This window comes from Plectropomus leopardus, chromosome 18, assembly GCF_008729295.1.
Source record: "Plectropomus leopardus isolate mb chromosome 18, YSFRI_Pleo_2.0, whole genome shotgun sequence".
Lineage (NCBI taxonomy): Eukaryota > Metazoa > Chordata > Actinopteri > Perciformes > Serranidae > Plectropomus > Plectropomus leopardus.
Window position 1 is genome coordinate 27,389,814 of NC_056480.1, and position 18,312 is coordinate 27,408,125.

General features: G+C 41.8%; 1 protein-coding gene across 2 annotated transcripts in view; it reads left to right on the top strand.

The window, feature by feature from the left end:
* The window catches only part of e2f3 (E2F transcription factor 3), a 102,811-nt gene extending 87,416 nt beyond the window's left edge, over positions 1-15,395 (top strand). Inside the window, exon 11 of one of the 2 annotated variants that reach the window (XR_006106770.1) lies at positions 15,364-15,395. The gene's annotated coding sequence lies outside the window, so the exon portion shown is untranslated. The remainder of the gene's footprint in view (positions 1-15,363) is intronic. The other variant, XR_006106769.1, reaches the window with a different exon arrangement.
* The last annotated feature ends 2,917 nt before the right edge of the window (positions 15,396-18,312 follow it).

The window sequence follows — 18,312 nt, forward strand, 5'->3', positions numbered from 1 at the left end:
AGGTTGAAACACTGCCGGTAATGACATGAGGGTCCCTTTAAATAGGGCAGGCAGGAGTAGCAGTGGATGGGTCCAACAAACCCCATTTTTTCATGCGGGAGTCCAGTATTCACTTCATGTCCGAATTTGATGTTTTGTTGTTTTTTTTACACCTTTCCATGTGCCTCCTTCCCAACCATTCGAGCCAGCATGTACGTTTATTGACCCACTGGCACTGGTTGTCGTGTGCTGTTGCCGCATAAACATAACCACATGCAAGCGCCATCCTACCATGTGCTTGTGTTGACATCATGGTTGCAGCATCTATGTTGCTATGTAACTGCTGCATGTGCAAATAAGCAACTGTCTGCTAACAAGTTTACCAAATCTACTTAGAAGATGATGATATGTAAATGTTGTGTTCAAAACTTGTTTCTGCTGCCCCCAAGTTGCCATAAATAATGACTGTTGCAGGTTTAAGGTTTGTGAAAGCATTAAAGCATAGTTAGTGTTGTGTAAATTAAGGTAGAGTGACTTTTTCTGTAGCCATTTTTGTTGTTCTGGCACACAAGCATAAGATTCCCATTTTTATTTCCACTTACAAAGGTCTGATAGGCTCAGGGATTTTTTTATTTCCTAGAAAGAGACATCAGTGAGCACAACACCAGACCCGTTTGGATTGCTGACGAAAGACTAGATGTGGTCGGCAGTTCAGACGTCTGGAACCAGGCATGTTCTGGCTCAGAATAAATCTGCCCTCTATAGTGTGCTGTGTGGATTATAATAGATGAGAACTTGGAGGCCCCAAGTCTCAAACACACCACTGTGTGCACTCAGTATTGCTCAACACACACTAGAGTCTGTGTAGGCCAGACTCACATACATACACACACACACGAGGCACCTTGAGGCTAATAATTCTTGATAGTTTTAATGCACAACCCGATGTTGTTCTTTCCATGACTCCCTCTCCCGTCTCTCTCACATTCTGTTGTTTCTTGGAAAACACTCTGTTGTCTTTGGATGAAAATATGTGATGAAGACAGATGGGGTCTGGGATGGCAGAAGATGATGGTCAAGAGAATTCTTTGGGTTTTTTTTTAAATGCTCCCTTGTCATGGAAAGTTGCTCTCTGTGCCAAAGAGTTGCCTCATTTTGTTATTTCTCTCCCTCTAAATTAGTTTCTTTCAGTGCTTTTCATTTGCAAGCACAACAAAAACAGGATATCCCATCCTGTCGCTGTGTTATGCCCGTGCATGTGAATGCATGTGCCTCTGTTTGTTTTTGCTCGCTGTGATGTAACGGTAGTCAGCAGCGACGGCTGTTTGTTTGGCCTACTTTCTCTGTATCTGCTCCCATCATCTGGTAGAGGGGAGGAAAATCCCATGGTTCCCTCTGTGTGTGTGTGTGTGTGTGTGTGTGAGAGATGGGTGGGGAAGTGGGGTGTCACACCTGAGCCTGATGATTAGTTGCAGTAACTCCCATAATCACACACACATACACACACCCAGCCAGTCCCCAGGTTAATGACACTGACATGAAGGATATTTACCCCTCCCTCCACACCCCCAGAGATCATTAGGCGATGTTGCGCGACCTGATTCATCTTTCCCTCGCCAACACGTGTCCACTGGCCCACGGTTCCACCAGATGTATGCCCCGCAGCTACACTCGCACTGCCATCTCTCACCGTATGTGTGTGTGTTTGTGTTTTCTGGCACCTTTTCCTGCCTGTTTCGGGGGATAAGGAAACAGGGTCACCGTTACAGTGGTGTGCAGGGGATTACAGCCTCCACCCATCCCCACCTCCATCTTTCAATCCATCCATCCAACCTCTCACCTCTGCCTGCAATCTGCCTCCTCTGGTTGCTTGCGGCTACTCTCATTACTTTTGAGGGGTCCGAGAAAGAGAGGATCATTTCGGGAATGGTCCCCCTTTATCTTCTTCACTCATTCTCTCCAGAGGATTGAGAGAGAGATATAGAGAGCGGGTGTGAATGAGGGAGAGAGAGAGAGATGATGGGGCTTGGTGGGGTGTAAATTGGGTGATATGACAGACTGGAATCGGGAATTGGGGGGCGGTGTGTGTGTGTGTGTGTGTGTGGTGTGTGTGTGTGTGGTGGGGGGGGGGTGGGGGCGGATTATGGAGGCAAGAGATTTAACGGAAAGGGGGGGATAAAGATGGGGTGGCTGTTGTCATGGAGACGAGTCGCCGTGGAAACAGCCCATTTTCCAGACAGACAGTCAGGCAGGCAGGCAGACAGGCACACGGGGGCTGACTGCTGAGTATGTGAATATGAAAGGGGCATGTGGGTATAAGACCGGCAGCGGCTACGCCCACACACACACACACACACACACACACACAGACACATAGAGGAACATAGATGAATGGAACAGGTACTGATTTTGAGGTAAGAAATTAGAGAAGGGATGAAAAGAGGGAATGTTTGACTTGAATAAAAATGTTGTTGAAAAGCTTTTAAAATTCTCCAGAGAGAATGCAAGGCAGAATAACAGATGCTAAGCTGCCATCTTTACATAAATTTCCTCCTTGAAATTAGAAATGATTAAATGAAAGAGTTTTCAGTCGTGCCTGCAGCTCTGTAATGGGGTGTTTCCACCAGCAGTTTGGTTCAGTTCAGTTCAGTTCAATTCAGTTCAATTCAGTACGGTTCAGAACACATTTTTTTGCATCTCCACTGTGAAAAGTTGTGGACGGTACCTTTCGCCATGTTTCCATCATAGGCTTTCAGTATAATGCCTTTGGCACCAAAAGTAACACCTACAAACATGTACCTAGAGCCTAGATCTGTGTAAGGTTCCACAGCAGACAGTGCTCTTACATGCAGGCGGGGTTGTTTGTCATTGCTCTGTCCAGCAGTGCTCGCTTTATTTCCTTGTTCACCTGTGATATGGAGAGAAGTATGCATCTTGTTTGTCGTCCACAGAACGGGGCTGCACAAAAAAAAGAGCAGGCTGCAGTAAGAATCTCAATGTGGGGATATTTATTATAGTGGCTTTGTGCATTGTCTCCTTGTCAGACAAGAGCAGGTGTTAAGGTCTGCCTGAACACACCGAACAAAGCTCCAACAGTCAAACACTTTTTCCCTCCAATTTAGGATTACAATCCACCTTAAAAGTCGCCAGCAGTTGGCCCAGTGAATGAAATTATTTTTTTCTCAGTCTCCAGCTGCTGCTAGAGGCTGCAAACACCCTTTCATGTTATAGTTTACCAATGTATGAAAAACTTGTCATGTATGAACAGTGTTAAAGCATCTCTAGCTCCACTTTTTAGTACCAGATCTGTGTGTAAGCAGGGAGGTACCATCCACAAATTTTCACAATGGAAACACAAAAAAAAATGTGCACTGAACTGATCCATACCAACCTGCTGGTTAAAAATGCACCATTAGGTTCCTTTGGAACCATTCTCACTTGTTGACTACCGCCTAGTTTTTGCTTGCAAACATAGTTATCTTAATGTAATATGCGTTAGGTCTTCATGGCTCTCTACTGCTACTTGACTGGATACAGTCAAGATACAGATACAGATACAGTGGATCTGTGGTATTAAGATTGGTCAACTTGTTGGGAATAAATAGTGCTAATGTTGGCTGAATCAGGAAATATAGTGAATGACTAATTGGCAGACTTTTTGAATAATAAAACAATTTTTAATGTTTTGACTTTGGGTAAGGTATTAAGTATTTTCAAGGCAAAGGGCTCAAGTCCAAGTGAAGTCATTATTCATTGGTGTTAAAGTCAGAGTTGGGTTGCAAGTCTGTTTTGTTTTTGGCAAGTGGATTATAAAGACATTAAATGTATGACCTGACTTTAGGTCATGTGACAGAAGGTCACACCTCTGCAAAGAAACATTTTGAATTAACTATCACGGAATAGACAATAATGGAAACACATTAAACAGCAAATAAAGAGGATGACAAACCTTCCTGCCCGCTGCATCGTGGTTTAAAAGTGGCTTGGAAATTCTGACATGACAACACAAACCTTCCACAAATGTCATACCATCCATTGCTCCCATTTAAAAGCACTTGTTTGTGGTTGTGTGACTGTGTACTGCAAAGTGAATGTGTTAGTTTTTGTCTTTCAACAGTGTGAAAAGTGGCCAACAAATCAACTCTTAACCCTTTGAAACCAGGAGCGACATTACTTTCTTGGGCAGCTCTCAGACGCCTTTCACAAGTATTTAACCCTCTGAACCCTGAGCAAACTGGTATGATTTTATTTAAAACCATGGGAAAATAGGCAATGAGCAACTTGGTAAGAAACGTTACACAAATTTAGAAAATTATTTTTGAAAAAGCTAGGGAAAATGTCTAGGGAAAAAACTATATTTAAAATGATCATAATTATATATTTAAAATCATGTTGCAAAATTATTGTAGTTTTTAAGGACTTTTCCTTTTCCTTCTTTTTTTTTATTTTCTTTTGCTAATTTTCAGGCTACTAACATCTAGTTTTCACTAATTTCTTTTTAATCTTAATTAATTCTTTAATTAATTCATTCTAATTTCTTTATTCTTTCATTGCTCATTGCTTTTTTCCCATGTTTTTGGACGGATTCAAGCCAATTTGCTCAGGTGTCAAAGGGTTAAAAGAGTCTCGTAGATATCTATCATGCAACTGGACACTTAAGGAAATTGAACCTTTCTGGCCACATTTTCTTTTTGCTTCCATGACACCAGTTTATTTGTTCTAACCACCATAATGTTAACAGACCACTCTCCAACATGGTGGCTACTGTCCTTCAGTTGCATTATGGGCCTTAAGCATGTGTCGTTCTTGTGGGATGTAGTGATTTCTTTGAGCGAGAGAGAACACTGATGACGCAGTGACTTTCAGTAAAGCCACTCAGCGCTGCAGGCCAAATCACACCACTCCCACTCCACACTGCTCACATACCCGGGAATGCAAGTTGTTGCATCAACATTTCATAAGGAGGCTAAATAAAGCAAAGGAATCGTATAAAGTTAGACCACTTTTGGCTGTGCCATCATGTTGAATCTGCATCAGAAATGTTGCCGAGACCACTTCTGAGGACATGAAACAGCTCAGTTTAACTAACAGATTTGGTGTAATTCTGTGGTTTAACACAATGTATAGTAGACGCTGGTCTTGAGTGAGGGAGACAGCCGGTTATTAACCCATGGCGGCAGTCTAGTGTGAGTGGTCAGAGTTAAACGTGGTGGTCATTATGATGTGTCAGACACAGAGTTTGTGTGTGAAAGGGGTGTTAATCACCTCTGCAGACATTTTTCACCTTTCTTCATGGGAGGCACACACACTTTGCAAAGTGATGGATGTGGAAAACACACTTGTGTACCAATTGGCTTTTAGGAGCAAACATTTTAAGTGTCCAAACATCATGTAAACCAAGTAAAAAAATATTTATATAAGGAAATAGTTGGGGAATTGTGTACACTTGTTTCCTCTCTGCAGTCAGGACATGTGTAGGCCAGCTTAGGACACAGACTGGAGGCCTGCGGAAACATCTAACTAAACTTTATGGTGAAAGAGGGAGTTACATGCTGGAAGCATTTCTTAGAGAACAGTCAGGTGCAGTAAGTGTTTGCAGTATCCTTAGGTCTTGTGAGGTTGCCAGGTTTACACCACCTTGCCTGCACAGAAACCAAAGCCTGTGCAAACCAACTCTGCTGGTCTACCACACTATTATGTTTATCACAAACAAGGAAGCACTCACATTTTGTCTCTTGGACTGCTATCTGCACAAAGGTACTAAATTGTCACTTCCTATGAGTCGTCGTCTGCTGCTTGTGATGACATTGTTTGTGCATTTTAGCAAATATGTGTGGAGTTTTACAATCAAACCAGAAAAAAACCCAAATGTTGGCGTTCTGTATTTCTGCAAACCATAAATACATTACATTTGTGCATTAATATGCAATTTGAAACTTTACATTTTCTTAGGTTTCAACAACACTGTGGTTAATGTGGTTAGGTTTAGGCATAAAAAACACTTGGTCATGTCTATCTTTAGGAAAAAACATCAACATGGTTTGGCTCCTGGGTGAAAGTGTGGCGTTTGCTGGATCCATCCACTGCCCCTGCCACCTGCCCTTTAAGGATCCTCACACTCCTTAGTTGACGTCCTTACCGGCAGCGTTTCAACCTGACGCCACCCAGTGGTGTATTATACAGTCACGATGGGTTCCATTTAGCCGCATTGTCAACCTACACCGCCCATCCGTGTATCGGACTGCTGCGCAAAGTGCCGTCCACCCAACCAGCGGTACATCATAACACCATAAAAGGTTACAAACTGACGCTGCCTGGCAGTATATCATACCGCTAAGAAAGGTGGCTTTTGGTGTTGGTGTCTTATGCCAACATCACTGACAGAGTGGTGGTATATGACACCTTCCGAATGAGAACTGGCTTTCCCATTACATTAAAAAGATAGATGTTAGCAGGTATCAGGTTTTTGTGCAGTGGAAAATATGCAGAATCTGCCATGTAAATAACAGTGCACCAGGTGCAGGCGCTCCTAGCTTTTAAAATGAATGAGAGAAACTGATTTGATTAATGTTACGCCCAAATCACACTTATGATTAATTAAGGGACTAAGTACACCTCCAGACCAAAGCTGTCATGTCCACATAATACCCCGCTAGATGGCGTCAGGTCGAAACACTGCAGATAATAACATAATATTAGGAGCATAAGAGCAGGCAGGAGGGGATGGATTTTACAAATCCCGTTCATGCAGGAGTCCAGTGTTTGCTTTTGAATGTGTGAATTTTCTACACCTTACCATGTGCCTCCTTCCCCTTATCCTAACCGTCTGTGCCAGCATGTGCATTTGTTGATGTCCCAGCGTTGGTGACCATGTGCTTTTGTTGTCTAAACATAACCACATGCTGCATAATCCCACCATGTGCATTTGTTGACATCATGGTAGAAGCATCCCTGAAGGTCAACAGCAGATGCAGATGGATATCTAAATGTGGAGGTCCACTGCAAAGCAGCAACGTGTGATGACTTTTGGATGAGGTTGCAGAGACTATACAGTAGATCATTTAAATAGAGCCCAAAAAGCAGGAATGAAATGAATGAAAAAGAGGGAAAGCCACATGAGGTCCTAAGATGCTGCCTGCACGGATAAACAGCTTGTTTGTCAAAAAATGCATCATGTAACTCCCCTTAAAACCACAAGTCAATGGAAAAGAAACAACAGCTTCAGAGTTGTTGCTCTGCATATTCAGTTTGACCCTGTTTCCCCCCTGCTTCCAGTCCAGGTTCCGGCTCTGCACTTAATGCACAGATATGACCTTGATAGCAATCATCTTTATCTCGCTCCCGGAAAGACAGCAGCTGTTTCTCAAAATGTCAACCTCTTTCATTTTCCCGCCCTGTGTATCACACACACAGAGCCTGCTGCACAATCGGCCATGAGAGCGTGCGTCATGACTCATTTTAGATCTGCGATGGAAATAAAAACTTGTTTGGAATAAGTCCCATGCACAAGCCCACCTTTGGCACACCATCCAAAACAGTTGCCCCAAAAATAACCGCAGAGTCACGTTGTCAAAGTCGTAATAAACAAAGTGTGGATGTAATCAGATTAAAGCCCTGTGTCATGCGTTCCCAGGCCTGGGAGCTTGTGAGGTGAATCCTGTAGAGAAGCATCGCCCCTCATCCATACTGCAGTGAGTCAGACGAGCGCACCGCATATAGAACAGCGTCGTTCTGCAGCAGCTGAGAGGAGCACGAGGCTGCAGACACTGTCCTCAGGTCACCTCTCAATAAGTTAGTCACAGCCACTTTAGATAAGTCCATGCAGTGCCATGTTGGACCAGAATCTGTTTAAAAGTGCAGACCGTGTCTCCATTCTCTTTTTCTTCCAGTCTCTTCAATTTTCCATTAAATCTTTGTTTATGCTTGTTACATGAACAGTATCAGAAAAGCATCGATTGAATAAAGGCAACAAAAATGTATCTTTTTCAGTTTGTATGTAAACAAACATATCTTCATCTCTGTCTGCATCATGTTTTTATTTTCTCTTCATTTTCCCCTGGACTGATTTGAACTCTGCTGTCCTTATTTTCCTTCTCTCCCTCCCATCCTCTTCACTCCTCCCGCCTCACATACCCTCTTCTTCTCTCCTCCTCCCTCCTGTCTGCCTCATCCATCCACCTCCACTTTTCCTCCCCTTACATCACCCCCTTACCTTACTTCCTCCTCTCCTCCCATCTCCCCTCCCTCCACTTCCTCCCTCCTGTCCGTGTTTACATTTTCTCTTCCTCTTTTCCTTTCACTTTCTCTTCCTTCACTCCTGCATCAGAGTTAACTCAGGGCAGAACGTGAGGTGAAGCGAGGTGAGATGGAGGGAGTAGATGCAGAGAGATGGGGCTCGAAAACAAGGGAGGGAGGGAGAGAGAGGGCATTTAGGGTGAGAGACACTGAGTGAACTGTGTTTGAGAGAGAGAGAGCGAGAGAAGTGTAGGGGAGGGTTAGAAATAGTTTCCACTCTCACTTTGCAGAAACACAGTCTGGATCCACTCAGAGTGACTCCCTGGAGGATGACCACGACTGTTTTCTCTCCACCTCACTCCTCCTGAGTGTTTAGCGCTGATAAAGTGTTTGCGTCCGAAAACAAAACCCGGTGAGATAAAGCTCCTGCTACAATCATCAGTGGGCTCTCTGTCCCTTATTTTGATATCTTTCTTTCCCCGCCTCGCACTCCCTCTCTGCGGCCAATAGGGATTAAGTGGCTGGTGAAAATGCGCAAACACACGCTCCCTTATCACAGCCGTCCCTGCATTAACTCTCACAATGTGTGTGTGTGTTTGTGTGTCTTTATATACATGCCCAACAGCACTTGCACTGGTGTTTGAAGTCATTATGAGTCAGAGACGCTGGGGTCAAAGCCCCCGTGCACACTCAGCACATTTACATCACTGTGCATTAACAGTCTGTGTTTGTGTGCTTCTATGTTTGTCTCGGCCCGTGTGTGTGTGTGTGTATATTACATTATGTATTCCGCCATGTGCTTTGTGTCTTTGATTGTGTATCTGTGTCTCTGTGCGTGTGAATATCTTTGCCTATGTTTCCGGGTCCATTTACATACTGTAGCTGTTATATGTCTCGAGGGTTTTGAACACCAGAAGGAGCTTTCATGTTTTGTTTTGACAATAACAACATGCGGGTGTAATGAAGTAAAAGGAGAGCGGATGTTTCAAATAATAGAAAAGAATAGATGGAAAGCATGTAGATGCTCAAACTTAAAAGTTGTGTATTTGCATATCTACAAATATCTACAAAAGCACGGTGCAGTGGTAGAGGAAGTACTTAGAGTCAAAGTAATTCAAAGTGAAAGTAAAATACCATGATGTAAAGTACTGTATCCTATTTCTTTTATTACTGAATATATATATGGCATAATATGGCGGCACAGTGTTGCAGTGGTCTGCACTGTTGCCTCAAATCAAGAGGGGACCTGGTCTAAGGTCCTTTCAGCCCCTTCTCATTCCAAAGTCATCAAATACTGCTGCTTTTGCAGTGGTTTTGGCGTGGGATTCCAATGCCAAAAGCAACCTTTTGCGTCTGCATGAATCGCCATAACCGGCAAGATGCAATGTTGGACAGCCAGTAATTACCGTCTGTCTCTAATAAAGCACATTCAAACATGGATCCAAATGTAGTCTTCACAGAGTTTGAAATAAAAACTGAAAAAGTAACAGATATAAAAAGTAACCACTGTAAAGTTTTCAAAGGCCTCCATCCAGGTTTAAGATCCCATTGCTAAAAGCAATCCTTTACCTCTGAATGATATGTCGCTGGATGTCATCTGCTGAGAACGCGTCCTAACAGAACTGTTTGTTTGTTATTATTTACCGGCAGATGGCCAGACAGCACCTGCCATGGCAGCTTGATGCATGACAATGTTGCCGTTTGGAACGATACGCCACTGGGCAGTGTTTGGTTGAAATGCTGCCATTATTGGCGTAATATAAGAAGCACGAAGGTCCTTGTAGGGTGGGCGGGAAGGCTGGGTCAGACAAACCCCGGACTGTCATGCTGGCGTCCAGTATTCGCTTCCCTTCTGAATGTGATGGATTTTTTCTTACTGCTTATCATGTGCCCTTGTTTCTTAAACCTAACTATCCATACCAGCATGTGCCTTTGTTGACATTATGGGAGCACCATCCCAGAAAATTGCGTCAGTCCACTGCATATGACAACCTGTGATGAGAGCATGATGGTCGTTCTGTATGGAGTTTACATGTTGTCCCTGTGTCAGTGTGGGTTTGAGTGTAAATTGTTGTCTGTATGTGCCATCCCTTTGATAGTCTGGTAACTCACACCAAAGCAATCTAGTTTGATAAATAGCACTACAGGTAAGAGAAAAAAATATGTATTTTGTAATTGAGGGTGAACTATTCCTTTAACAAATTAATATACTGTGAAGTAGTAGAATATATATCAATGTAAATGTTTTTTTTAGTTGTATTTTGCTATAAAACCTTAATCTGCAAAGTAACTGCAGCGGTCAGATACACTTAGTGGAGTAAAAAGTTTCTTAATAGGATGAAGTGAAGTTTAAAGTTTAAAAACAAATCAAAATACTTGAGTATTCCAAGAACCTAATAATTGAAATTAGAGTATCTATGATTAATATTATTCATAAGTCTTTAGATTTCTATGTCAGCTTTGTACATCTGGACACTTAAATGTTTTCCATTCTTCTCTGCAAATCTCCTCAAGCTTAAGGTTGTATTGTGGTTTGGACTTGGCCGCTCCAGGACATTAACATTGTTGTTTTGAAGCCATTCCTGTGTAATGTTGGCTTTAGGTCACTGTCATGCTGGGAAATCAATCTTCTCCCAAGATGCAGCACTCCTCCAGACTTGCAGCAGGTTTTTCTCCAGATTTGTATGTACTTTACAGACACCCAATTTGTCAGTGTCCACCGGGAGCAGCGTCTATCTCATTCACTGTCTGTTTTTGCCAGACTGGTTCTTGACCCGGCAGCCGTGTGACAGCTGGGACACTACCAAGTTGTGTCTGGTGGACATTTTCCATGAGTCTTGAACTTGAACCATCTTCAAGACAAGTGATGAACAATGAGTTTCAGAGTACTGAAAACCTCAAAGAACATGTTGAGTGTTTCTCCAGATATGGGCAAAAGAATGCTGCATTTGGATGAACCTTTTCATCAGGACATTGTTTAAATGAAATAGCCCCGGAGTTGGACACAGCGTCAGTAGATCTATCTTTAGGCCAGTCTCTCTCTCTGAATCTGAATTACATTTCCAGGTAACATCCACACTGACGGAGAGAAGCTAGCCAGCTTCCTGAGCCTGACTTGATCTCCCTTGGCTTATTGGATTTTCTATTTGGTGTGTGTGTGTGTGTGTGTGTGTGTGAGAGAGAGAGAGATATTTGTGTCTCAGACTGCTTGTGAACGTCTGTGAATAGTGTGTGTTCAGTATGACTTACTGACTATTTTTACTTAAGTGTGGACGTGTTTATGTGCATTTGTGAGATCTCCTTTTGCTGTGTAAATACAGGAGAACTGTTGGATGACTAGATATCTGTATATATCCATGTGTTTACTGATGGGCAAAAAGTGCTAATGGAGAGGCAGAGATATGATGACACAATATAATAAGGGTACAAATCATAATGCTAAACTAATTAATGACTCATGGAATGGAAAAAAGTTTCATATTACTATGAGAATATGTACTGTTCTGCAGAGAGGCTGAGCAGATGTCCGGGCATGATAGAAACTCTGATGTAATTGGCAACATGCTAATTTGGTCTTATATTTGTTAATAACCACTAGTGTATTTGTGAATTAACATTCCTTAACGGTTGTGTATGTGACACTCAGGTTGTTATTATAGCAGCAAACAACTATTTCTTATGTAAAGATATAGTGAAGTAATGGTGTCCTGAGCAGGGAATGAAGTTACTCTCCCTCTCTGTGTTTTATTTGAGCTTCTCTGTGTTTAATCTGAGCTTCTATGTTGTTTGTTGTGGTAAGACTATCTGGCTGTACATGCATGTTAGTGCATGTGTGTATCCCACTGGCTAGCCCATCACTACTGCTTTGTGACTGTTACTGCTGATATCAGGCAGCAGCGCAACTAAAGTGTAGCTCCCACACCCAGTTCCCCGCTCTCAATTGTCGTGCTCACAAATCTGACACAGAAAATGTACCTGCATACTCACAACATTCCCTTGGGTGCTCTCAGTGTCATTTAGAACATCTTTCACCATTCATTTTCTTTGGAACAGCTACAGACTTTTATCCTTTGACAATAGAAATTTGAGTTTTTGCACTCTAACTTTTGGATTTGGGAAAGATTTGTTTGTGAATACTTAAATATCTGGACTGTGTTAGACCATAGAGATAACAATTACGAACTCTGAAAATGTGTTCCCCCTTAAGGATTCCCCTCTAAGGATTGTGTATGCCACATTGTGGCAATCTGTAGCAGCAAACCACGATTTGCTATGTAAACATATAGTGGAGTAATGGCATGCTGAGCAGAGGATAAAGTCAGTCTCTCTCTGTTTGTGTTGTTATGCAAGCTTCTCTGTAGTTTGTTGTGCTAAGATCGTACACCCGTGCGTGCATGTTAGTGCATGTGTGTATCCCACTGGCTGGCTCACTGCTACTGCTTTGCACTGTGCTTATACGACTGTTACTGCTGATATCAGGCAGCAGCGATGCTAAAGTGTGGTGTCCACCTCCTGATTACCCCTCTGGTTAACACTGGTAGCACTTTCAGCACTGTTGCCGCTGTTTATTGCTGTTTATAGAGTTAGCACTGCTAGCTTGCTTGACCACTTCCATGTTGAAAACTGTGTACAGAAAACTCATACGCTCTGAATTTTGCATAGAGCCATTTTTAAGTGATGATCCACTCAGTGTAAACTATTCACATAAAGTCAAGCTGACTTGATTTTTTGTTAACAGTTAGCAACAGGAATTCATAATAGAACTTGCATTAATTCACACATTTAAGGTGAACTTTTTAAGAATAACTTTTTGTCATATTTGCTGGAACTATCACTGTTTCCACACAGTAGTACATGGGACAGATTATCTGTAAAAAATCATATTCGTCTGCCTCCTTATAGTGCTTCTAATGGCATTTACTAGCCACTACATGTGAAAAAAAACAAACAGGAGAGAAGTCTCTAACACAGCTGTCAATCATGTAGGTCACTGCTCATGATCTGCGGTCAGATTGTAAAGCAAGGCAGACCTGATCAAATATGAAAGAATATTATGTGGCTGCACTGACTATTTCTCACTAGAGTTCTCAATCTCAACCCGAGCCCAACAGGTCCCATAAAAGTCCCAAAAACCTGACAGTTCAGGCCTGGGTTCAGTGTGAACCCAGGTGTGCAATTATTGGCCAGGTCAGGTAGGGCTTGGGTTGTGGAGAAAACATAAATAAATAAAAAATATTAAAAAGTGAGCACTTCCCTCTTAATTTAAAAAAAAAAAAAAACTTCATTCATTCATTGACTAACTGTAGCTGTAACGTAACTACAGTCCTCTTAAGGGCCACAGGGGGCTGGAGCCTATTTTTTACAATTTGTCTCATTTAGTGCTGTGTGGATTTAGTGACAGTTTCATTACATATGAAAACTGTTTTTTTAATAGAACTTACCAGCTACAGCTTTAAATATTTCATTTGTGCCCTTCTTATAAACTTTATTATATACTACTTATAAACTTATTTCCAATAAGTCTAAATTACACTGTGTAAACATATTGTTACATTCATATTGTTAAGTGCAAAAAATGAGCCATTGAAACCCAATGCAATTTTTGATCCCATAGCCATCAAAGCATAAAAACATGCGTTGTATAATTTCTGGACTTTTGCCTTGGAACTTGTCATTTTTACTATTTTTGGCCTGATGACATCATTTTTTTTCATTGAAATATCCCAGGCTGTGATCATATTTATGATTAGGACTGATATTTGTTAAAAATGAATGCATCATATTAATTTATAATATTTTTCAAAGCTTGTTTTTGAAAGGTGCATTATGTGCGGAGAACGATACGGTGTGCGTCTAATACTGAAGCGGGTCAGAAGTGCTAAATAAATAATAATATCAGATTGATAACAATATTAGATTAGATATTAGAAAGTACAGTCAAGCAAACCACACAACATACATCTTAGATAGGCTCCGTTCCAAGACTGTATTTTTAGTAATCAGCATATTTACAAATGTCAATGTGATATTTTCATTCGTACATTCGAGATTTACATTTACTACAGGGATTTATTATATAATTTACCAACCCTAGACAATACTGTGCATGTGTTGTAGCCCTGACCTGATGCTGTCTGAATCAAGGAACAACTGAGGACATGACCTTGTTAGGCCTTTTGACAATAAGTTCGATCTGAATACGTCTCATACGTCTCCACACATGCACATGTAGGTTTACACTATAGACCTAAGCCTCCTGAGTAGCAATTAACAGCTGCCAGCATGGCTAACAATCCCTTTAACCAAAGCCTAATGAAAGCCCTCGCACCTCTTAAGTGTCTCTCCAACCGTGTAACAAGCTCTCTTCATTACCAGACAGCCACCTCAACATAACACCAGGCTAATTATATGAGGCCAGCGGTTGGGTCAGCAGGACTGATAACTGGCTTTGACAATGTATCACAATTGGTCAGTTATAAAAACCAAAAAAATGTTTGTGTCAAAATCTTTCACCACTTTTTGGATGGACATTTTTATGTGTATACACCCAGCCAACAAGCTGTAACTGTTTTCTGTCAAATAAGAATCAAATATCCATCATTAGCTTTGATCTGAATATCTGCATAAGTATCTGTGTTTGAAAACCCCGAAAAACTCCCTTTCTGTGGTGGCCAAGACAGACCAAAAAAAAACTGCATGCCTTTTGCAAATACAAAAAAAAAAAAAACAAGCACATTAACAGATAACAAAAATGCAAAAGCTATGGTAGAAGTTAGCATTAACAAATATTGACAATGGATCTAGCAGCTTTTATGATCACACTGGCGAACTAGTATTGCCGGCAAATGTCGAAGAGGAAAGTTCTTGTGACTTTTGTATTTATATTTTGGCTTTAGCATTTTGTTTGCACACTGTCTTTTTTGGCTGTCCAGCATGGCTGTCAGGCTAGGTGGGCCTGTGAGTCTGAAAGAGGGCAGGCAGAAGCCATCACGAGAGGCGATTCAGACCAGGTGTGAAGCCCCAGTTTAGATGAGATGTTTTCTCAGTGCTGTGAGAAGGATGGATATTGGAGTGTCCTTTTCTCCATGAAGTTTTGTTTTTTAGCTTATTGCCTGCATGTTTTAATGTCTACAACTGAACTGTCAACAGAGTGCTGAAGCGAAGCAACGTTGGATCACGGAGAGCAAGCTGACCGGGTGGCGGCTGACAGGTCTGGGCCTGGACAGCAAGGCAACAGGTAGGCCCACATCCCTCACCTTTAGTCACCTTTAGCCTGGCAGTTAAATGCTCACTGTTTGATAAAAATGACTGGGGGTTGTGTTTGCTGTGACATTAACTTTTGCATTTTGCAAACTTTTGCAAGTTTTTTTTACATCTTTTGCATTTGTTTTGTTGTATTTGCATTTGTTTGTCTTTTGTAGTTGTCGCGTTTGCATTCAGTTGTAGCTTTTGAATTTGTGCATTGTTTGCATTTGTGTTGTAGCTTACAAATTTGTGTTGTGAATTTACATTTGCGTTACATTTGCGTTGTGACATTTGCCTCTGACTTGTGACTTTTGCATTATGTGGTGGCTTTTGAATTTCTGTAGTGATTTTTGCTTTTGTGTATCTTTTGCATTTGTGTTGTTGTTTTTACATTTGTCAGTCAATCAATCAATGACATGAAGTTGTTTTTGGGCGGGCAGGAAGGCTTGTTGGATGGGTCCAGCAAATCAATACTTTAATGTTTTTTTCTATGTCTTTGCATGTGCCTCCTTCCCCTAACCATCCGTGGCAGCATGTGGGATTGTTGACGTCCAGGCATTGGTTGCCATGTGCCGTTGTTGTCTAAACATAACTACGTACAGCGTAATCCCACCATGTGCATTTGTCAACATCACGGTAGTGGCATCCTGGAACGTAAACAGCAGATGCAAAAGGATACTTAGTGTGATATGCAGACATAAAAGTCCACTGCAAAGTGGCAACATGTGATGACTTGGGATGATGTACTGGCTGGCCTGCAGGCAACACGAGGCCCTAAGTCTTTGAAAAACAACACATACAAATAGTGGATGCTGTCTGGATGTTGTTGACATGCTTTTAACACCAACGTCTGCTATGGGACTACAGACACAGCAAGCAGAGCAATATGATCTGTTATTGCCTCAAACCACAGGTGAAAAAGACATTCCTTTGCTTGAAATCTGACTGCAAATCAGATTATCATATTCCGTCAGCAAGAGTGGGTTGTGTACCGAAACTCTATTTGTATTTCTTGTCATTGTTCCCAGTGTCTCGGTCTCACACTCTTTTCCTTGAAAACATCTTGTAATGATTTAGAGCAGGTCGAGGTCTCTTGGGGACACAGGAAGGGCCCGCTGTGAATCTAAATCAGGAGGTTGAGGTAAAGTACTGCAGTGTGGCAGAATATCAACAGGACATGGCGCACGGGCGCTATATCACTTTCTCTCTCTGGATCACTCATTGTTGTCTCTCTTTCTATCAGTCTTCCTGTCTTTCTCTCCCTGCACATTGTTACCTTGACATTCCTGTATCCTTTGGTGAGCCAGAGATTTCTATCTCACACCATCATCTGATCCTGAGCCTCATGTGAAGCACCTCCTGCAGCCTTCGTCCTACCTCTCACTCTGTTTTGTTCGGCTATAGACGGCACTCTCTTTGACATACTAATCTGATAAATGCTAATCAGATTTCCTCTAATGCTATTAAATGGCTCTTAAGAGAATATCTATCATTGCTGTTTGTGTTTGAGGTAGGTTTAGACTGTTATATTGGTTCGTGGATTTGTCAAGCTGAGACGTCCACCTTTGATGCGATTAGGGTTGGAGTTCAATAGCATTTTATCAAATCTGAATCCAGTGTCAAATTTGATCAAAATCCTTTTGAACCTCTTACCAAATCCATTTAGTTACAGTTACAACAGCTAAAACTCAGTGATTGGGTTGAGATTTGTAATCACCTTTTGTAAACCGAGAAGCTGGGAACTGAAGTTTTGAATGCAAGCCTAATTGATATTCACACTCAATCCTCAACACGAGATAAACCGTCATCTATGTTATATGGAATGCTGATCACGTGCACAAAATCTACCACACTGAAATATTTGGTGCAGCCTATTCACATTTTCACGCCTTATTTCCTGTTAGGTGCTTGCTCATTGGGTTTCAGATTCAGAACAATAAGTTTGATGAATTATTGATTTGATCATGCATCAAGCTGTAACAGAGATTCTGATGACCAAACCTGATGAGAATGTTTCAGAGCAAATTCACCGCCACTCTGAATGGATCCAGACTTCATGTGGAAGTCCAGTGTTGACTTCCTGTCTAAATGTGATGGTTTTTTTTTTTACCTACCCATCCATGCATTTGTTGCCATGTGCTTTTGTTGATGTCCTGGCGTTGGTTGCCATGTGCTTCTGTTACCTAAACATAACCATGTGCTTTTATAGTGTAATCCCAGCATGTGCTTTTGTTACCTAAACATAACCATGTGCTTTTATAGTGTAATCCCTCCGTGTGCTTTTGTTGACATCCGGGCGTCAGTTAAAGCACACCTGTCAGCAGCAGATGCAGAAGATTAGCGTGATATGCAGAGGTGGAAGTCCATTGACAAAGTGGCAATATGTGACAATTTGGGACGTGATGTATACTCAGTTGTCTTAAAGGACTGATGTAAGGGCTACTCACAAACATGCACAACAAGTATAACAAGACAACAAGCACTGGACAGGTTGCCAACAGGCAACAGCGTTAGGCAACACAACAACAAAACAAGCAGAATGACAGGCACAGCAAACCCGGAGCAGCAAGGGAACAAGAATATGCATGGGACAGCAGTAAGCAGCAGACAGACAAAGGTCAGAGAATATTAGTGGGGCGGCAAACAGCTGCATGTATCAGTAAGAATGTCCACAGTAGAGTCCTTGAAAGCTTACCTGGGGATGAAATTGTTTTTTGCAGGTCATTACTGTCTTTGGCTGCAGCAGATGAGCAATGACAGACTTAGTACAGTATTTGTTTTGGGAACTTTCAACAGAATATGGTGAGCACATTGCATATTGACTCTGAAGGTGTATGAACTTTGCTTTCAGCT